Source organism: Cibotium barometz, chromosome 18, assembly GCF_041138505.1.
Source record: "Cibotium barometz isolate CiBa-2024 chromosome 18, ASM4113850v1, whole genome shotgun sequence".
Taxonomy (NCBI): Eukaryota; Viridiplantae; Streptophyta; class Polypodiopsida; order Cyatheales; family Cibotiaceae; genus Cibotium; species Cibotium barometz.
Window position 1 is genome coordinate 35220494 of NC_141063.1, and position 20360 is coordinate 35240853.

Consider the following 20360-nt stretch of genomic DNA (forward strand, 5'->3'; position numbering starts at 1 on the left):
AAATGATGAAATCGTTAGGTGCCACATCCATGCACTAGGTTGCTCACAAAGAGAGGTCCAATTTGATGGTAGTGCAGCTTTTAGCTTGCCATCAAGGTGACCCATGGCCAGGGCCCAGATGTCTAGATAGTGGACCGATAGTAGACTCTGTCTTGTTTCAAGAGAGGCTTTAAATCAAACATTGTTTAATTTGGTTACTGAAGATGACCACCACTCCCACTTGTTTCAAGAAGCTCTTCAAATCAAGCAATATTCCATTTTGGCATGAGTAGAGAGAGAAAGAATGTGTGAAAAATCAACCCCTAAAGTGCTAGCCAATCCCTTTGCCAAGGTTTTGGGCCCTGTTTGGGTGTCTAGGACAACATTATGCAAGCCTATTATATGCAAACTTGCTCTACTAGGGTGCCACTTGGGCATTCTACATAATTAGTATACTTGGGAAATACTTTGACGGGCACTGTGCATGTTGTGAACCCTTGTCCAAGGACGTGTCACCAGGCACCATCTAGGTCATAGGTATGTCAGTGTCAAGTCTTATGTGCAAGTCCCGCACATGTCAAATGTAACACATTTGCAAGTTGTAATGTTGTTCCGACTGTGCCCAACATTTATTACGCCCATGGCCGGATATCTAGATAGTGGACAGAGCCTGCAGAAGTCAAATGTGTAAAATAAATGTTCATATGTGCAAAAGCCTAAGGTCATAGGTGACTAGCTATCACCAGCTTGGACATTTCCCAGTATGAAAGGGGTCAGTGGACTCCAAGCCGTCTAAATATTTGGAAAGTACAAGGTTTAGGATTATTTTGGAATCCAAAGGATCACAATCCTAAAATCTAGGAGGGTTACTATGTTTGGCCTGACTCTGATGGAAATTCTGTTCGCTTCATTAAGTCTGGAATTGAGCAAATGGGGGACATGCCAAAGCACATTTGGCAGAAGGTCTACCAGTTGGGATATTTTTAAAGGTAAAGATTATGGGAGAACCCATCTCTTAGATTGGGACATGTGGCAAGAAAGTGGATCAAAGTGAGACAAGTGGCCTCACACTTTCACTTCAGCTATTGTGTGGCTCTCCACTTGTCATTATAGCCTTCTCTTGCCATTTTAGCTCATGGAAGGCCCAAATCCATAAATTGGAGCCCTCTCTCTTCATTTGGAGAGGCTCTCTTGCTGCACACTAGCCTCTACCACCGTTGCAAGCTGCCCTTATGATGGCTACTCTCTTTCTCTCTCTCTTGAAGGCTACCCATGAAGTATACCAGCTGTTGGAGACTGCTTTGAAGGCTTCCATCGCGAAGAAATACTGAAGACAAGGTATTTAATGATTTAATTATGATTTCCAGCCATTGTACTTGTTGTCCCAACCACTGTACCGGCTGTACCAGCCATTGTCCTTGCCGTACCAACTAAATGGAGAGCTGAACCTGGCTGTACCAGCCATTGTGCTTGCTGTACCAACTGAATGGAGAGCTGAACCTGTTGTACCAGCTCTATTGCATGAAGGCCCGTGGTTTTTGGGAAAGAATCACTACCCACACGGAGGTATATGGATTACATTGTTGGCTCGGAATTTCTACGTGTGTACCGGCTGAATCTTATGGTTGCCGCATGTTGGGCTGTGTTATGGCATTTGTATATGGATAATCCGGCATCTCCTGTGGGGAGAGTGTCATGACCCTGTGAAATTGGTACAGTACAAGTGTGAGCATGGTGGTCGGTGAGCAAGATAAATATTTCACGATTCATACTTGGGTGCATGGACAAATGGTAACATGTGTGGACATCCCCAAGTGTGAAGGGGGACCAAGGGATTTAATATTTCCAATGTTTTAACCTTGGGTGGCCCCTAGGCATAAGTGGCCCCTAGGAATAAGTTTTAATAAACTTAAAAGGGCCTTAGGGCCTTAGAATTTCTTATGGATAAGTTTGGGGAGGGGCTACTCCATTTTTGGAGGTACACGCCCTTCTCTCTCTCTTGCTTTTGGAAAGGGCAAGGCGGCTAGCTGCGTGGAGAGGAAGGGTGAGGGTCGCTTGGAGGGACTCGTACAGGTTGGTGCACGTCGGTGCAGGCCAGCTAGTACAGGCGGCGATTCGTACAAGTTGGCTAGTGCAGGTCGGTACAAGATAGCTAGTGCATGTCGGCTGGTGTAGGTCGGCTGTAGGGCAACTAGTGCAGGTCGGCTACAGGACAATTGGCGCAGGTAACTGCTACAGGTCATCTAGTACAGGCGGCTACTGGCTGGCGCAGGCGGCTGTAGGGCAACTGGTACAAGCGGCTGCAGGACAGCGGGTACAAAGACAAGAGAGAGGCGGTTGACAAAATAGCAGGCGCAGCCTGAATCTCTCTCTCTCTCTCTCTCTTCCCCTCGTGTGAGATCTGGAGGGCAAAGGCGGGTGGCTGCAATTCAGGACAGCATACTCTATACTCTTAGGGCTGGTGTTTTTGAGGAGGATTGGACTGAGGGACAACAGTGTACCTAATGAATAACTTTCTCTCTCTTTCCACTGGCTTACGACTGCTTCAGAGTTGTTTCTTCTGGCCCTTTGTGAGAGGAGGGGTGTGGCAGTTTGAAGGGTGGAAACAGAGTTAGATGGTGGATTTGTTCTTTGGCTGAGTTTGAGGCTACGATCATGGAGCAAACAGATGTGTGCTATCACCAATTGGCCGACCATTTGGTCCATCTCCAGATTTGTGTCTTGTTCACTTGAGGCCAGGGCGGTGTCTCATGTGAAGGGGCCAGTATTTTGCATAACATGGACGGGAGCCAGACTGGTGCTACCCGTGTGTTAGCAGGATGGTGTAGCCAGACTGGTGCCACCCGTGTATGACCTGGACTGTGTTCTATCCATGGGATTGTCACGCCATGGAAGAGCCAATATTTGTGCCGTGTCTTGCCTATGGGACTGTCACTCCATAGGGAGGCTCGTGTCTGGATCTGTGTCTTACCTATGGGACTGTCACTCCATAGGAAGACCGGGATTTATACTTTCTATCGTGCCATCATTGTGCCCGACAGGAATGTCTAGTACTTGTTTCATGAACGGGAGATATGTCCATGATACTGTTTGCACATGCATTCATGTTTGCATGCTTGGAACTGTCTTCGCGTGACTTGTATTCTTGTATTTGTCTGTTTGACGTGCCACTTACTGAGCGGGGACGCCTGCCAATGAGTCGTGACGTTTGCTCTGTCTTCTGACGAGTTTTGTTGCGTGTGAACAGGTGGTAAGTGAATTCCATTTGTTTATTTTATGGCATTATTTCTAACCTTTGTTTTTATAAGGTTGCAGGTTTACACTCATTAATGAGTCGGCGGTCTCCCCAATACCTCATGGTGCCCTTTTCTAGGGTGGGCACCCACACTTGGGCCATGGTGGGGAGAGAAGCCCTCCGTTAACTGTGTGTGGTGGTGGGTGCATGGTCACCTAACCACCCCCCCTTGGAAGCCTTCAAACTGGCCACGCCCCATGCAAAGGGTGAGTCGGCCAGCTGTACGTGGCCCGGCCACCTTCGCTAGGCGCATCCGACTCTTGTTGCCCGCAAGACGGCTGCGCACAGGCCTTCCTTCTCTTGCCCGCAGGCGGCTATGCCCAGGCGTCCTTCTCTAGCCCCCCACAGGCGGCTGTGCCCAGGCGTCCTTCTCTTGCCCGCAGGCGGCTGTGCCCAGGCATCCTTCTCTTGCCCTTATGCGGCTGCACTCAGGTGCCTCTGATTCTTGTTCTCCCACTAGCGAGCTACGGGTGCCTCTCTCACTTGCGGGCGGGCAGCAACAGCAGTAATAGAGCCTTTTCCTCTCATGCCTGGGTGCCTAGTTCTACTAGAAGCCATATTCATTGTTTTACAAGGTACATTGATTGAGATTCAAGCAAAGGTCCTTGGTGTAAATCTTTCGAGGGATATTCATTGCTGCTAACACCCGTTCGGTGCCGGGTAGTCCAAGCTTTTGGAGAACCACGGTCCGTGGGTGCCGAGATCGGGAGAGCCACGCGTTAGTACGGGAGCGCCTGTTTGTGCGTGGTCCTGGAACACCAGTGGGGCGCTCTCTGCGGATTACAGTGAAGGCACGGGACCGTACGGCGTAGAGACTAGACTTCTTCAAGTGGATCGCTCTACTTCGAACATCTACTTCAAGTCACTTGTTTGGTAACTGTATTCATTTCAGTTGTACATGGACATCATCTGGTTCATTGAACCCATGGAGCATTGTATCACTTAAATACTCCCAATAATATATTATATATTGAGGGGGGGGTCGGCCCGTTCCGGCCCCAGTGCTGGTGTCCATTGATCATCATTTCATTTCAGTTTTTTGAGTTGTTATTGAGTTGTCCAATCATATCGTGATATTTAAGTTGTGCTATTACGCGTGTGGGTGTCCAACGGAGTCTACTCCTACTTGACGGGATCGGTTTCATTGGTATCTGAGCACGGTCATTTCCCTCTTCTTAGTGGGGAAACGAACCTGTGTTTTGGACAGCCCGCTTCTACCACACTTAACACAATGGACAGCCAAGGCAACCCTTTGAAAGTGCCTAATTCGAGGACCCATCAAGTGCCTCGCGTGGTTCTGATGCTTTGCAAGGAAGGCACAAGCCCCTTGAGAGGGTGAATGATAGTGATTTGAGGGGACAACCGTCTCGTGGAAAGACAGTTATGTAAGAAGAGGAGCCGAATGCATTGAGGGCTGAATTGGAGCATATGAGAAAGCTTTTGCAGGCAAAAGAGCAAGAGCTGAAATTCTTGCATGAAGATCCCTATGTACAAAGTGCCATTGAAGCAAGGAAAGCCGATGCAATGGTGGACATGACTTTTGAGTCCATGGCACGAGAAGTGGGCAAGAAGCCAAGGGAGTTGGCACTTTCCTATCTCCTCCACAAAGGTGATATCAAAGAGGGGGAAGATGGAGAGCTGAAATTCAGAAATCCACCTCGCTTGAAGCATGGAGATCCCGCATCTCAAAGGTTGAGGTCATTTATGCAAAGGGAGGAGGTGACAGCCACCTCTCGTCGTGCATCTTCTCCACAAGGCACAAAGGGTGACAAGTATATGTATGCTAGTGCTCGTGGAGGGCATGATGGTCACATGTATTCAAGGCATGTATCTGATGGAGGGGGTGACAGGTCTGCAAATAGAAGAGCTTTGCCTACTAAGTTGTCTCATGGAGAGACATTGCCTTATGCAGGAAGGTCACATGCATCCGATTTTCAAGTTCGTGGAGCACATGCCACCGTGCTTCATGAAACCTCCATGATGGCCCATGGAGCCCATGCAGATAGGGCTGCCCCGTTGGATAAGGGAAAAAGAAAAAGAGAGGACCATGAGCCTCATGCCAGAAAGCTCAAGGAATTCAAAGCAGGTGACAAGTCCGTTAAGTTTGATGTTTTTCATGGAGAGCATGATGCTTCCAAGGTGTCAGCATTCCTGGCACAGTTTGATATTGCTTTTAGTGATGAGGACTTCACTGAGAAGTCTAAAGTACACCATGCTAGCATGTTCTTGAAGGGGACAGCCGCTCATTGGTGGATCACTGAAAAGACCACCAAAGACCCCATTTGCACTTGGAAAGAGTTTAAGGATAGATTTTATGCCCAGTTCTTGCCACCTAATGCGGAGCAAGCTCTCACCCAAAAGTGGGATAGACTTGAGCAAAGAGATAATGAAAGTGTGCAGCAGTATGTCAATAAGTTTTGGAAAGTGTTGCTTGAGGTAATTCCCTTCATGCAAATCACTGAGGATGAAAGAAAGAGGAAGTTTCGCTCCGGATTACAACCAGCTTATCGTTCCGGCATTGAATTGCACCCGAAACATACTTTGCAACAGCTTATAGCCTCTGCTCTTGCTACGGAGGAGCAATTGGTGCTCAAAATTAAGCAAGATCAAGGGAGTTCTAAGAGCAAAGATAAGGCTGCCCCAAACCTGCAAAAAGGTGGACAGTCACCTAAAAAGAGTTTCCGGGAGGTCCAGAAGGGAGGTAAAGCTGAAAATACCTCATCTAAGGATCATGGGCCAAAGAAGAACAAATTTGGCTTGACCCCCGAGCAAAGGGAGCAATATGCCAAGGAGGGAAAATAGCAAAGAGCATATGTTTAGACAATGCCCTAACCGCAAACCAAAGCATGAGGACAAGCAAACCAAGGCAAATGTGCATGCAGTTCTTGATGTGTAGGGAAACACACAGCATGATGGAAAAGAGAGGATGGTATGCAAACAATGGGATCAAATTAAGGATCAGCCCGCTCTATTTATGTTTGATGATTGTGCAACAGATAACTTCATCTCTATTCAGATGGCAACCACCTTGGGTATTGAGGTTGAGAATATGGGGCCTCAAATTAAAGCAGAAGCTGCCTTTGTTGGTAAAGAGGTGCAGGTTACCCCACTTATAGAGGGAAATTGCGCATACATATCCAGGGTTACCTTGATCATGAGCATTTCTTGGTTGCACCTCTTAATGGATGTGATGTATTGCTTGGCAAGCCATGGCATCATAGGTTGGAGCCCCACAAAGAGTACAAGACAAACATGATTTCTTTTATGCATAGAGGCCGCATGCATGTTATTGATGCTGGCAAGGAAGGGGATTCTATCCCACTTGTATCTCACATCCAGATTAATAAAGCAATGAAAAAGAGTCTTTCTGCGTACTTGGTTTTTGTTCATGATAGCATTGAACCAAGTCAACAAAATGTGGATGTTTTGACTCAAGATAGGCTGAATTTTCTTCATGCATACAAAAATTGTTTTGTTGATACATTGCCAGGTGAACTACCTCCTCAAAGGCCCGAGGATCATCGCATAGATCTTGTGCCAGGCAGTTCTCCACCTAACAAACCTACATATCGTGTGAGTGCCCCACAACAAGAAGAGATCATAAAGCAGGTTAATGAGCTTTTAGAGAAAGGTTTGATTCAGCCAAGTTTCTCACCTTATTGCTCTCCCGTGCTTCTTGCTCAAAAGAAAGACGGGTCATTCCGCATGTGTGGATTATAGAGCTCTAAATAAGCTCACCATTAAGAATAGATTTCCAATTCCGCGTATTGATGACATTTTGGATAAGCTTGATGGCTCGGCTTGTTTCAGCCGTATTGATTTGAAGAGTGGATATCACCAGATACGAGTGGTGCCACAAGATGTCCACAAAACTGCATTCAGGACAGCTTTTGGATTGTATGAATTTTTGGTGATGCCTTTTGGTCTCACCAATGCCCCAGCCACATTCAATCGTATGATGGATAGGATATTCCGACCCCATCGAAAATTCACAGGTGTATTCTTTGATGACATCTTGGTTTTTTCCAAGAATGAGCGGGAGCATAAGACTCATTTGGCCACAGTGTTTGAAGAGTTGCGGAACCATAAACTTTTCATTAATGCCAAGAAAAGTGACTTCTTCTTTCAAAGATACACTATTTGGGTCACATTGTATCCAAGGATGGAGTAAGAATGGATCCTGCCAAGATAGAAACCATTCGGAATCGGCCAGAGTTGCAAAATGTACATCAAGTACGTAGTTTTCTGGGATTATGTTCATACTATAGGCGTTTCATAAGGCATTTTGCAATGATAGCCACCCCTCTACATGATCTCACAAAGAAGAAAGCCACTTTTAAATGGACTTCAAAGAAGCAGGATGCCTTCTTGCAACTCAAGAATGCTATTATATGTAGACCCGTATTGGTTGTTCCCGACTTGCAAAGGTCATTCATAGTGAAATGTGATGCTTGTGGCGATTGTATAGGGGCTGTCCTAAATCAAGAAGGTCATGCAGTTGCATATGAGAGCTGTCGTTTGCATGATGCTGAGCTTCATATGGATATCTATGAGAAAGAGCTCTTGGCTGTAATTCATGCCTTAAAGATATGGAAACATTATCTTCTTGGGGCTGAATTTGTAGTCAAGACAGATCATCAAAGCTTGAGATACTTTCTATCTCAAACAAAGCTTTCGGAGAAGCAGATAAGAATGGCTAACTTTCTTTCCATGTTTCATTTTCAGATTGTACATACTCCGGGAAAGAAAAATGTGGTGACAGATGCATTATCCAAGAGGCCTTATGTCGCTGCAATTTCAGTGGCCTCTCATGGAGACTTATCTGCCATGCGAGATTTATATCATTTGGATGCTGATTTTTGCCATATATGGACTGATTTGAAGGCTGGTCACTCACATGCCTCTTATGTGATCAAAGAGTTTTATCTTATGAAGGATAATTGCTTATGTGTGGTGAAGGATATGCATCCAAAGGTTATGGAGGAATGTCACGCTCCACCTTATGCTGGTCATAGAGGTATCATGCCTACTACACGCATGATTGAGAGATATTTCTTTTAGCCAAGCATGCGTAAAGACATTGAGGCATATGTGTACGTGCATGTCTTACTTGTCAAAAGGTAAAATTTGACCGGCAAAAGCCTCCAGGTTTACTTCAGCATTACCTATTCCCTCACAGCCATGGGAAAGTATTACTATGGACTTTATTATGGACTTGCCTAGATCCCAGCATCATGGGAATGATGCTATTTGGACCATTGTGGACAGGTTTAGCAAGCAAGCTCATTTCTTGCCTCTCAAGAAAACCATTAAAGTTGATCATATGGTGAAGCTTTTTCTTGTTAACATTTTCAAGCATCATGGTATGCCTAAGTCCATTGTTGGGGATAGAGATCCTAGGACTACGAGCCTCTTTTGGAGGGCTTTATTTGATAACATGGGCACTAAACTTGAGTTTTCATCAGCTTATCATCCCCAAACGGATGGCCAAAGTGAAGCTGCAAATTCAGCCGTGTTGGATTTGTTGAAGTGTTATGTGGCAGATCAAAAGATTGCATGTGAGAAATATCTTCCACTTGTTGAGTTTACCTACAACAATACAGTCCATGCCTCCACGGGAAAGGCCCCATTTGAGATTATTTATGGCAGAGTGGTCTTGCCACCCATCCTTCGTACAAAGGATGAGATTTTTGGAGCTGATAAGCATGTACGTGACTTGGATGTAGCCTTTGCTCAGGTACGAACAACCGTTGCAAGGTCACAAGATAAGCATAAAATGGCTGCAGACAAGCATAGAAGGGACATGCAAGTCAAAGAAGGTGATTGGGTCTTGCTGAAATTTGAGAAAGCTAGGCTTCGGAAGAGGCCAGGACGAGAAGGATCATATCCTAAGCTTTCTACTCGGTATTATGGACCCTTCAAGGTGATTCAAAGGATCAATGAAGTGTCCTATAGGCTTGCTTTACCTAGTCATTGGAAGATCCACAGTGCATTTCATGTGAGTCTTTTGCAGAAGTATGTTGGGCCAAATCCTGACGAGCCTGTCATCACAAAAGATCCGCCAGAGATTGATAAGCTTGAGAAGATCCTCCAGCCAGAGCAGATTGTCTTTCACAAGGAGAGAAGGCTACCTGCAGGAAAGCTTTCCAAGACATACCTTGTGAAGTTCAAAAATTATTTGCCCATTGATGCAAAGTGGGTAAATGAGGATTATTTTGTTGACTACCCACAGTTGTTGCAGGCATATCTTGAGGCTTTTCAGTTGAGGACAACTCTTTAGAAGCGCGGGGGGATGTCACCAATTGGCCGACCATTTGGTCCATCTCCAGATTTGTGTCTTGTTCAATTGAGGCCAGGCCGGTGTCTCATGTGAAGGGGCCAGTATTTTGCATAACATGGATGGGAGCCAGACTCGTGCCACCCGTGTATGACCTGGACTGTGTTCTATCCATGGGATTGTCACGCCATGGAAGAGCCAGTATTTGTGCCGTGTCTTGCCTATGGGACTGTCACTCCATAGGGAGGCTCGTGCCTGGATTTGTATCTTACCTATGGGACTGTCACTCCATAGGAAGACCGAGATTTATACTTTCTATCGTGCCATCATTGTGCCCGACAGGAATGTCTAGTACTTGTTCCATGAACGGGAGATATGTCCATGATACTGTTTGCACATGCATTCATGTTCGCATGCCTGGAACTGTCTTCGCGTGACTTGTATTCTTGTGTTTGTCTGTTTGACGTGCCACTTACTGAGCGGGGACGCCTGCCAGTGAGTCGTGAAGTTTGCTCTGTCTTCTGACGAGTTTTGTTGCGTGTGAACAGGTGGTAAGTGTATTCCATTTGTTTATTTTATGGCATTATTTCTAACCTTTGTTTTTGTAAGGTTGCAGGTTCACACTCATTAATGAGTGGGCAGCCTCCCCAATACCTCATGGTGCCCTTTTCTAGGGTGGGCACCCACACTTGGGCCATGGTGGGGAGAGAAGCCCTCCCTTAACCGTGGGTGGTGGTGGGTGCATGGTCACCTAACCACTCCCCCTTAGAAGGCTTCAAACTGGCCACCCCCCATGCAAAGGGTGAGTCGGCCAGCTGTACGTGGCCCAGCCAGTTGTACGCTAGGCGCCTCGGACTCATGCCTGCAAGACGGCAGCGCACAGGCCTTCCTTCTCTTGCCCGCAGGCGGCTGCACCCAGGCGTCCTTCTCTTGCCTACAGTGCCTTTGTCTGAGCAAGTTGAGAAGTATTGTTGTGGGCTGCCCAAGGAAGTGCGTGACTATTGCATAAAGACTCGAGTAACAAATATGTCGCAGATGATAGAGAATGCTAACGGCAAATGCGATACTCACTGAAGTGTCATCTGGATTTAAAGGAAGTAAAAGCTCAAGCAAGAAATCTGAAAAGTCAGGGCATGCTTCGCGTGATGCAAAAGGGTCTACCGAGAAGCGGTATAAGAAGTTACCAATGCCCAAGAGAACTCCTGAGGAGAGACATGCTTTGATGGATGCTCCGAAGTTCTTTTTCTGTACTGAGGAGGGACATATATCTTTTATTTGTCCCAAGCGTAAGTCCCAAAAGGACTCTGACACTAAAGGGGAGTCCAAGTCTAAGAAACCAAAGCCTTCTGTAGGGTTAGTTCTTGATCTTGTTGGGGAACAGCCAGGTGGTGAAGAGACTGAGTTGTGTAGGGCATGGGACAAAGTTAGAGATCAGAATGCCTTGATTTTCTTTGACACAGGTGCTAGAGCCAACTTTATCTCACCGGATTTGGCTGGCCGATTGGGGATCCGCGCAGAGGAGATGAGGCCTTTGTATGAGGCTAATATGGCTTGTCCTGGGTATGCAGAACCCGTTACCCCTATTATTGGGAAGCTCAGGCTTCATGTGCAGGGTTATGTGGATAGTGAGGAGTTCTTTATCATGCCACTTGATGGGTGTGATGTTTTGTTGGGCATGCCATGGTGCCATAGAGTACATGCGGTGGTGGATACGTACGACTGGAAGATTAGTTTTAGAGGGAAAGAGCATATTTTGGATGTAAAGCTTAAAGGGGAATCTGTTCCTATTGTATCAGCTTCGGCCATTTCATCAGTAATGAAAAAGCATCTTTCCGCGTACTTGGTTTTTGTAAAGGATGCAAAAGATGATCAATCTAAATCTAATTTGTCTATGTTAGATAAAGACATGACTGATTTCTTACGTGAGTTCCAGGATTGTTTTTTCGAGTTATTGCCAGGAGAACTTCCTTCGGAAAGGCCAAAAGATCATGCTATTGATCTAATTCCGGGGAATACCCCACCAAATAGACCGCCATACCGTGTTAGTGCAGGCCAACAAGAGGAAATTATAAGCCAAGTACAGGAGTTGTTAAAAAAGGGGTTGATCCAGCCTAGCTCATCACCCTTTTGCTCACTTGTGCTCTTAGCACAAAAGAAAGATGGTTCTTGGCGCATGTGTATAGATTATAGGGCGCTTAACAAGAACAGTATCAAGAATCGATTCCCTATTCCGAGGATCGATGACATATTGGACCACTTACAGGGCTCCACAGTCTTTAGTCGGATAGACTTGAAAAGCGGGTATCATCAGATACGCATTAGACCCGAGATGTGCATAAGACAGCATTTCGGACCACTTTTGGGCTATATGAGTTCTTGGTTATGTCCTTTGGTTTGACAAATGCTCCTGCCACATTTAACAGGATGATGGACAGGATTTTCTGGCCTCATAGAGTGTTTGTGGGCACATTCTTTGATGATATGATTGTGCATTCACGCACAGAGGAGGAGCATAGGAAGCATTTGGCCATTGTGTTTGAAGAACTCCGGAAGCATAGATTGGTCATTAATGACAAGAAGAGTGAGTTTTTCTTGGAAGAGATACACTTCTTGGCACATATCGTGTCTAAAGATGGAGTCCGTATGGATCCTTTGAAAGTGAAAGCAATTCTCAATTGGCCAGATTTGAGGACTGTGCATGATGTACGCAGCTTTTTGGGATTGTGTTCCTATTACATGCGGTACATACGGTATTTTGTTGAGATTGCTTCGCCCCTTCATGCTTTAACTAAGAAGGGAACTCCATTTCGATGGGCTGATCGGGAAATTGCAGCCTTTAAAAAGCTTCAAGAAAAGCTTACTTCGGATCTCGTATTGGTATTACCGGATCTCCGAAAGGCTTTTGTTGTCCGGTGTGATGCATGTGGGAACAGCATTGGGGCAGTTCTCATGCAGGAAGGACATGTGATAGCCTATGAGAGTCGTATATTACAGAATGCCGAGAAGCATTTACAGATTTATGAGAAAGAGATGTTGGCTGTAATTCATGCTCTTTCTACATGGAAACACTATTTTCTTGGGGCTGATTTTGTTAGAAGTCATCTCGTGTCTTTACTGAGACACCAGCGCCTCTGTTGTGGGTGTGCCCGCCCGTATTAGGTGTTTTCTCATTTTTTCCCACTCTCCATATTTTTTTCCTATTTTTACCAGATGTGGGAGGCTGTCCTGAGTGGTCCAGGTGTTAGCCTATGGGTCCTGCTTCTCTTTACTGCTGGCCAACTCCACACGTGTCAGGGCTGATTCACTGGAGCTGGCCAACTGAAGTTGCTGCAGGTCGTGGACCGTTTCTGGGCTGGCCAACTGGAGAGGACCTTGTCGTGAGGCTGTCGGCTGTCCATAATGCTGGCCGACTGCTCATATGGGGCCATATAAAATGGCCCCATGGCCCCCACACCATTATGTATCATATTCGGGATCTTCTTTGTGTATATAGAGCAGAGTTTCACGCCTCTCTCTCTCTCTCTCTCTCTCTCTCTCTCTCTCTCTCTCTCTCGTGCTGTTTTTCTGCATTGCGTTTTCTCTCGTGTTCCCAAATTTGGTCATCATCTCCGTTGCGCATTCTGACATGGTATCAGAGCCCTAGGCTCTTGATAGTTCTTGCGATTTGTGTGAGCAAGAGGGGGACTATTGTGTTGCTGATTGCTGGACTGTACGGGATTGTTTGGGAAGAGGAAAAGCAAGAGGACGGCGGGCTGATTTGCTGGACAACCACTTGCAGGTGTAAGTTCTTCTTTGTTCCCACCCACCTACCCTTTTTCAGAGTACATCCCCGCAATGTTAGATGTGTTAGAGATGGCCAAGAGGCATGTGAAGATCCCTACACTCCCCACGTTCCCGGTGGACCGTCAGTTGGACAGGAACAACTACGGCAGATGGAAGGTTATGATGGAATCTGTTCTGGAGTCTTACGACCTTGCTGATTTCATCCTTGTTGGGGTTCCACGGCCGGAAGTAGAGGAAGGGGAGTTACCATCGATCCGAAAAGGACCGGGAGGCACAGGCACAGTTGTGGGATCGTGTCAACGCCAGGGTCCGTTCATTTATCTTCCTCAACTACACACCGCAAGTAATCAATCATGTAAAGCATATGACGCTGGCCAAAGGTATATGGTAGCATTTGGCTTCTCTTCACAATAGGGTATCGCCCATGAAGAGGATTTCCTTGGAAGTACAGATGCGGGTTATGAGCCCTGCAAAGTCGTCGACGATGCGGGAGCATATTAACAAGCTGCAAGCTCTTCAGCAGGAAGTTCTTCAGGCTGGGAAAGAGATATCGTCAGAGGACATGGCCATAACCTTGCTGTCGCACTTGCCCTCTCAGTACTCAGCATTTTACTCGTCTTTGATTAGCAGTGGGCAGGCTCAGCACCATCACGTGGGAGGAGCTTGTGCCCATGGTCTTGGACCAGGAGGAACGATTCACGAACCCTCCACAGGGCAGAGGTTCGGAGGCCTTAACTGGCCAACAATCGAAAGGCCGTAACTCCGGCAAAGGTAAGGCTTCATCGGAGAAGTCTTCTGAGAAGAAGTCCGATGCTGACCGCGAGAAACTAAAGGCAGAGAGGACCTGTAATGATTGTGGCGAGAAAGGCCACTATTGGAGGCAGTGTCCCAAGTGGAAGACCGAGAAGGGTGAAGATTCCTCATCAGCAGCAATCATGAAGACTCCGGCTTTTGTGCATCTGGAGGTGATGGACACCGATGTTTCATTTTCTTCAGGCAGGGAGGAAGTTGGAGGATTCTCCGCAACAGATACTCGGGAGTGGATTCTAGACAATGGTGCTTCCAGGCACATGACTCCTTTCCGTTCAGATTTACAGGATCTCTGCAAGTATTCTGGTCACATTCTTACTGGAGATACATCTACTATCCCAGTTCACAATGAGGGCAGGTTGGAGATAGTTCCCAATGGCAGAGGAGGGAAGCATTCCTCCCAGGTGTTGTATGTTCCGTCACTTGGTTTTCATCTGTTGTCAGTGCATCAGGTTTGCAAGACTGGCGTACAGGTGGAGTTTGATGAGCATTTTGTTGCTCTCTGGTACAAGGCAACAGGCCATGTAGTTTGGGAAGACGGAGTGGAGAATGGAGTGTACAAGCTTTCAGCACTCTCTCTCCCAGGTTCTCAGTTTTGTGATGAGTGGCAGTCTGGTAATGGCCACTTAAGTGTGGATACGCTGTAGGTGCAAGCTTTCCCGGACCAGATGGTGGATAGCTTGCCAGTTGATGGCAGCAGTTGGCACGAACTTTCCAGTACTAATGTTGGTGGTTCTTGTGTTCATCAATCAGAGGAAACTGAACAGGTAACTTGTGCTTTGATGTCTCGTAGTATTCAGGACAAAGAAACTCCTGTAGATGAGGATGTTCTTTCCACGGGGACCTCTTGGAAAGCCAGGCAGGTGAAAGTTGATTACTTGCAGAAGGAGGTGCATTCTCCAGGCTTTGTGGTTCCGAATTCAGAGGGGGTGGTTGACAGGTTTTAGAAGGCCTTGCGTGGTCTTCAGCAGGTTTCCAAGACTTGGCTTTGCACCGTAACAGGTGTTGATCCTTGTGAGCAGTGTGATGCCTCTTTGACTCAGAAGCAAAATGGTTCATTGATTTGGTTGATGGACACCAGATTGGGCGTGAGCTTCCTGATGAGGCAGTTGAGCTCATGATTGCAAATGACTCTTTGGGAGGCAGGATTGCGTATCTTTTGGCTTTTGCGGCATGCGAAGGATCATGGACTCTTTTACACAGGAGGGGGGTTACTGAATGGAGTCCGACTCCATGGTTGGAGTGACTCAGATTGGGGAAGAGATCCAGACACGAGGAGATCTACTTCAGGCCCAGGAGCAGTTTTATGGAGCAGTAAGAGGCAACCATCTTTTGCCTTGTCGTTGACAGAGGCAGAGCTCCGGGCTGCTTGTGATGCTGCTTGTGAGGTGGTGAGGTTGCAGAGGTTGCATTGTAAGATCGGGCTTCCATTGGAGGAACCCATGGTCATCCAGAGGCAATTTGTTCGTGAATAGATCGTTGCTGATGACATCTTGCTAGAGTTCTGTTCGACGGAGGACAGTACGATGGACCTCTTCACGAAGTCGCTATCTCAGGATTTGCTCAGGCGGCACCCCAGCTCCCTGTGGTTGGTTTCACAGCCAGGAGCTGAGAGGGGGTGTTAGAAGTCATCTCTTGTATTTACTGAGACACCAGGGCCTCTGTTGTGGGTGTGCCCGCCCGTATTAGGTGTTTTCTCATTTTTTCCCACTCTCCATATTTTTTCCCTATTTTTACCAGACGTGGGAGATTGTCCTGAGTAGTCAAGGTGTTAGCCTATGGGTCCTGCTTCTCTTTACTACTGGCCGACTCCACACATGTGAGGGCTGATTCACTGGAGCTGGCCGACTGAAGTTGCTGCAGGTCGTGGACCATTTCTGAGCTGGCCGACTGGAGAGGACCTGGTCGTGAGGCTGTCGGCTGTCCATAATGCTGGCCGACTGCTCATATGGGGCCATATAACATGGCCCCATGGCCCTCACACCATTGTGTATCATATTCGGGATCTTCTTTGTGTATATAGAGCAAAGTTACACGCCTCTATCTCTCACTCTCTCTTGTGCTGTTTTTCTGCATTGCGTTTGCTCGTGTTCCCAGATTTGGTCATCATCTCCGCTGCGCATTCTGACAGATTTCACTGTGCAAACACATCATCACACCTTGCGTTATTTCCTCACGCAAACAAAACTTTCTGAGAAGCATATGAGATGGGCCAACTTTTTGTCTATGTTCCACTTTCAGATTGTACATGTGGAAGGCAAAAAGAATGTTGTGGCAGATGCTTTGTCACGCAAGCCACAGGTCTCAGCAGTATCACTTGCTTATCATCATGAGCTTGATGAGATGAAAGAGTAGTATGCCCGTATGAGGATTGTCGAAGGCTCTATGATCAGATGTCTGAGGGTCAGCAGCATGATCATTATACTCTCAGCAGGATGGCTTTTTGTCAATGCATGGTAGACTGTGTGTTACGAGGCAGATACGACTCAAGGTTATGATTGAAAGTCATGCTCCACCGTATGCAGGCCATAGAGGTATTGATGCCACGGTAAAGGCAGTTGAGGCTTTCTTTTATTGGCCGACCTTGAGAAGACATGTTGATGCTTTTGTTAGGCAATGCATCATATGTCAGAAGGTGAAGTTTGACCGTCAAAAGACACCAAGGTTACTTCAGCCTTTACCTATTCCAGATAGACCATGGGAGAGCATTGCCATGGATTTTATATTTGATCTTCCGAGGACACAAACAGGGAATGATGGCATTTGGACTATCATATGCAGGTTCAGTAAGCAGGCTCATTTCATTCCCGTGCGTAAGACGATCAAAGTTGACGGTCAAAGTTGATCACATGGTGAAGTTGTTCATGGCGAACATCTTCAAGTATCATGGCATGTCTTCGTATATCATTAGTGACAGTGATCCACGGATGACGAGTTTATTTTGGAGAGGGTTGTTTGACAACATGGGTAAAACTCTCAAGTTCTCATCATCGTTTCATCCACAAACAGATGGTCAATCAAAAGAGTCTAATTCCACAGTGTTAGATCTTCTTAAGTGTTATGTGTCAGAGCACAAGCAACAATGGGAAAAGTATCTTCCTTTGGTGGAGTTTGCTTATAACAACACCGTCCATACCTCGACGGGCAAGGCGCCTTTTGAGATTGTGGAAGGAGGGAAGAAGGTACCACCTATTTTGCACACAAAGGATAAGATCTTTGAGGCTGACCAGTATATGGAGAACATGGATGAAGCTTATCGGAGAGTTAAGTTGGCACTCCAGAAAACTCAGCAAAAGTAAAAGAAAGCAGCAGACCGTCACAGACGTGCATTAGAGTTTGCATTGGGTGATTGGGTTCTTTTGCGATTTGAGAAAGCTAGGCTCAAAAAGATGAAGGGTAAAGAGCACTTATTCCCTAAGTTGAGCATGCGCTATTATGGACCTTTTCAGGTATTGGAAAAGATTAGTGAGGTGGCCTATCGTTTGAAGCTACCAGATCACTGGAGGATTCACAATGCATTTCATGTGAGTCTACTTAGACCTTTCCGTGGGGATGTGCCTGAGGATGTATGAGATGAGGCTCAGCCGGAAGTTGAGGAACTTGATGAGGTTCTTATTCCAGAGCAGATACTAGCACGTAAGCAAAGAAAGGTACGAGGTAAAGTTTCCCGTCGCTATCTTGTGAAGTTCAAGAACTATTCACCAATGGATGCGAAGTGGATGGACGAGGGTGACTTAGCAGATTCACCTCAGGTTTTGCAGCTTTATCTCGATGCCTTTGAGTTGGAGCCGACTCTTGCTACGGCTCATTCAGGTTCAGCAGAGCATGGGTCTAGAGCATTGCCTGATGCTCTCAAGAGGGGGGTGGCACCTCCGCTCCCTTGATACAGACAGGATCCGATGACATCTAGAGGTCGCTTGGTGCAGCTTTTGTCTCACCCGAAGGTACTTATGGCTGACAGTACATCTGTTTATGGGACTTCTATGATATATGTGTACTAGTCACATTGGATGTTGTGGTTGTGTATGGTTCACAGTGGTATACAACTTGGACTATTACTACACCATTGGTTTGCAGTGAATGTTGCTACATATGCATGGCTTAGAGAGATTGGGACGTTGATCTTGCCATATTGTACTTTTCACTTTGGATGTCTTGATGTATCACCAGATTGCAATTGAGGACGCTTGCCATTTTTCAAGAGGGGGGTATGTCATGACCTTGTGAAATTGGTACAGCACAAGTGTGGGCATGGTGGTCGGTGAGCAAGATAAACATTTAATTGTTCATACTTGGGTGCCCGGACAAAAGGTTAATGTGTGGACATCCCCAAGTGTGAAGGGGGACCAAGGGAATCAAGTTTTTAATGTTTATAACCTTGGGTGGCCCCTAGGCATAAGTTTTAATAAACTTAAAAAGGGCCTTAGGGCCTTAGGATTTTTATGGAGAGAAGGGGCTACTCCATTTTTGGAAGAACACGCCTCTCTCCCTTCTTTCTCTCACTTGCTTTTAGAAAGAGCAAGGCGGCTGGCTGAAGTGTGGGCTGGCTGAAGCGTGGAGTTTCTAAAAAAGAAAAGCACAGACAGGCTGCAGGCTGCGCCGCTTGGATTCCTGCTTTTGGGGGGTAGTGGACAGGCTGTAGGCGTGAGAAACTTTCTGAAAACAAAGGGACAGCGCTGATTTCAGGCGTGGGAGAAAGAGCATACAGACAGTCAGGCTGCAGGACTGCGTGGGGACTTCTTCTCTTGCTTTTGGAGAGGGTTGCAGGCGGGCAGAACTGCTGTATGGCGCATCAGATTTCAGGACTTGTTCTAGCTCTTGGAGAGGGAAAGTATTGGCTACTGTGTTGCGAATCAGAACAGAAACAGAGGTTCTGATTCTAGAGCAGATACTGGCACATAAGGAAAGATAGGTACGAGGTAAAGTTTCCCGTCGCTATCTTGCGAAGTTCAAGAACTATTCACCAATGGATGCGAAGTGGATGGAGGAGGGTGACTTAGCAGATTCACCTTAGGTTTTGCAGCTTTATCTCGATGCCTTTGAGTTGGAGCCGACTCTTGTTACGGCTCATTCAGGTTCAGCAGAGCATGGGTCTGGAGCATTGCCTGATGCACAAGAGGGGGGTAGCACCTCCGCTCCCTTGATACAGACAGGCTCAAATGACATCTAGAGGTCGCTTGGTGCAGCTTTTGTCTCACCCAAAGGTACTGATGGCAAACAGTACATCTGTTTATGGGACTTCTATGATATATGTGTACTAGTCACATTGGATGTTGTGGTTGTGTATGGTTCACAGTGGTATACAACTTAGACTATTACTCCACCATGGGTTTGCATCGAATGTTGCTACATATGCATGGCTTTGAGAGATTGGGACGTTGATCTTGCCATATTGTACTTTTCACTTTGGATGTCTTGCTGTATCACGAAATTGCAATCGAGGACGCTTGCCATTTTTCAAGAGGGGGGTATGTCATGACCCTGTGAAATTGGTACAGCACAAGTGTGAGCATGGTGGTCGGTGAGCAAGATAAATATTTCACAATTCATACTTGGGTGCCCAGACAAATGGTAACATGTGTGGACATCCCCAAGTGTGAAGGGGGACCAAGGGATTTAATATTTATAATGTTTTAACCTTGGGTGGCCCCTAGGCATAAGTGGCCCCTAGGAATAAGTTTTAATAAACTTAAAAGGGCCTTAGGGCCTTAGAATTTCTTATGGATAAGTTTGGGGAGAGGCTACTCCATTTTTGGAGGTACATGCCTCTCTCCCCTTCTCTCTCTCTTGCTTTTGGAAAGGGCAAGGCGGCTGGCTACGTGGAGAGGAAGGGTGAGGGTCGCTTGAAGAGACTGGTACAGGCTGTGCAGGTCGGTGCAGGCCAGCTGGTACAGGCAACGATTCGTACAGGTTGGCTGGTGCAGGTCAGTACAAGACAACTGGTACATGTCGGCTGGTGCAGGTCGGCTGCAGGGCAGCTAGTGCAAGTTGGCTACAGCACAGTTGGCGTAGGCGGCTGCTGCAGATCATCACGTACAGGCGGCTACTGGTTGGCGCAGGCAGCTGCAGGGCAATTGGTACAAGCGGCTGCAGGACAGCGGGTACAAAGACAAGAGAGAGGCGATTGCCAGGACAGCAGGCGCAACCTGAATCTCTCTCTCTCTCTCAACGCATGCTAGGGAGATTCATTCTAGACATACAGCGTCATAGAGAGAC

The 20360-nt window shown here is 46.7% G+C and overlaps 1 protein-coding gene across 4 annotated transcripts in view; it reads right to left on the reverse strand.

Annotated features, from left to right (window-relative positions):
* ATGRIP (Golgi-localized GRIP domain-containing protein) overlaps positions 1–20360 on the reverse strand; it is a 167492-nt gene that overhangs the window by 77842 nt on the left and 69290 nt on the right. The gene's annotated exons all lie outside the window — the stretch shown is intronic.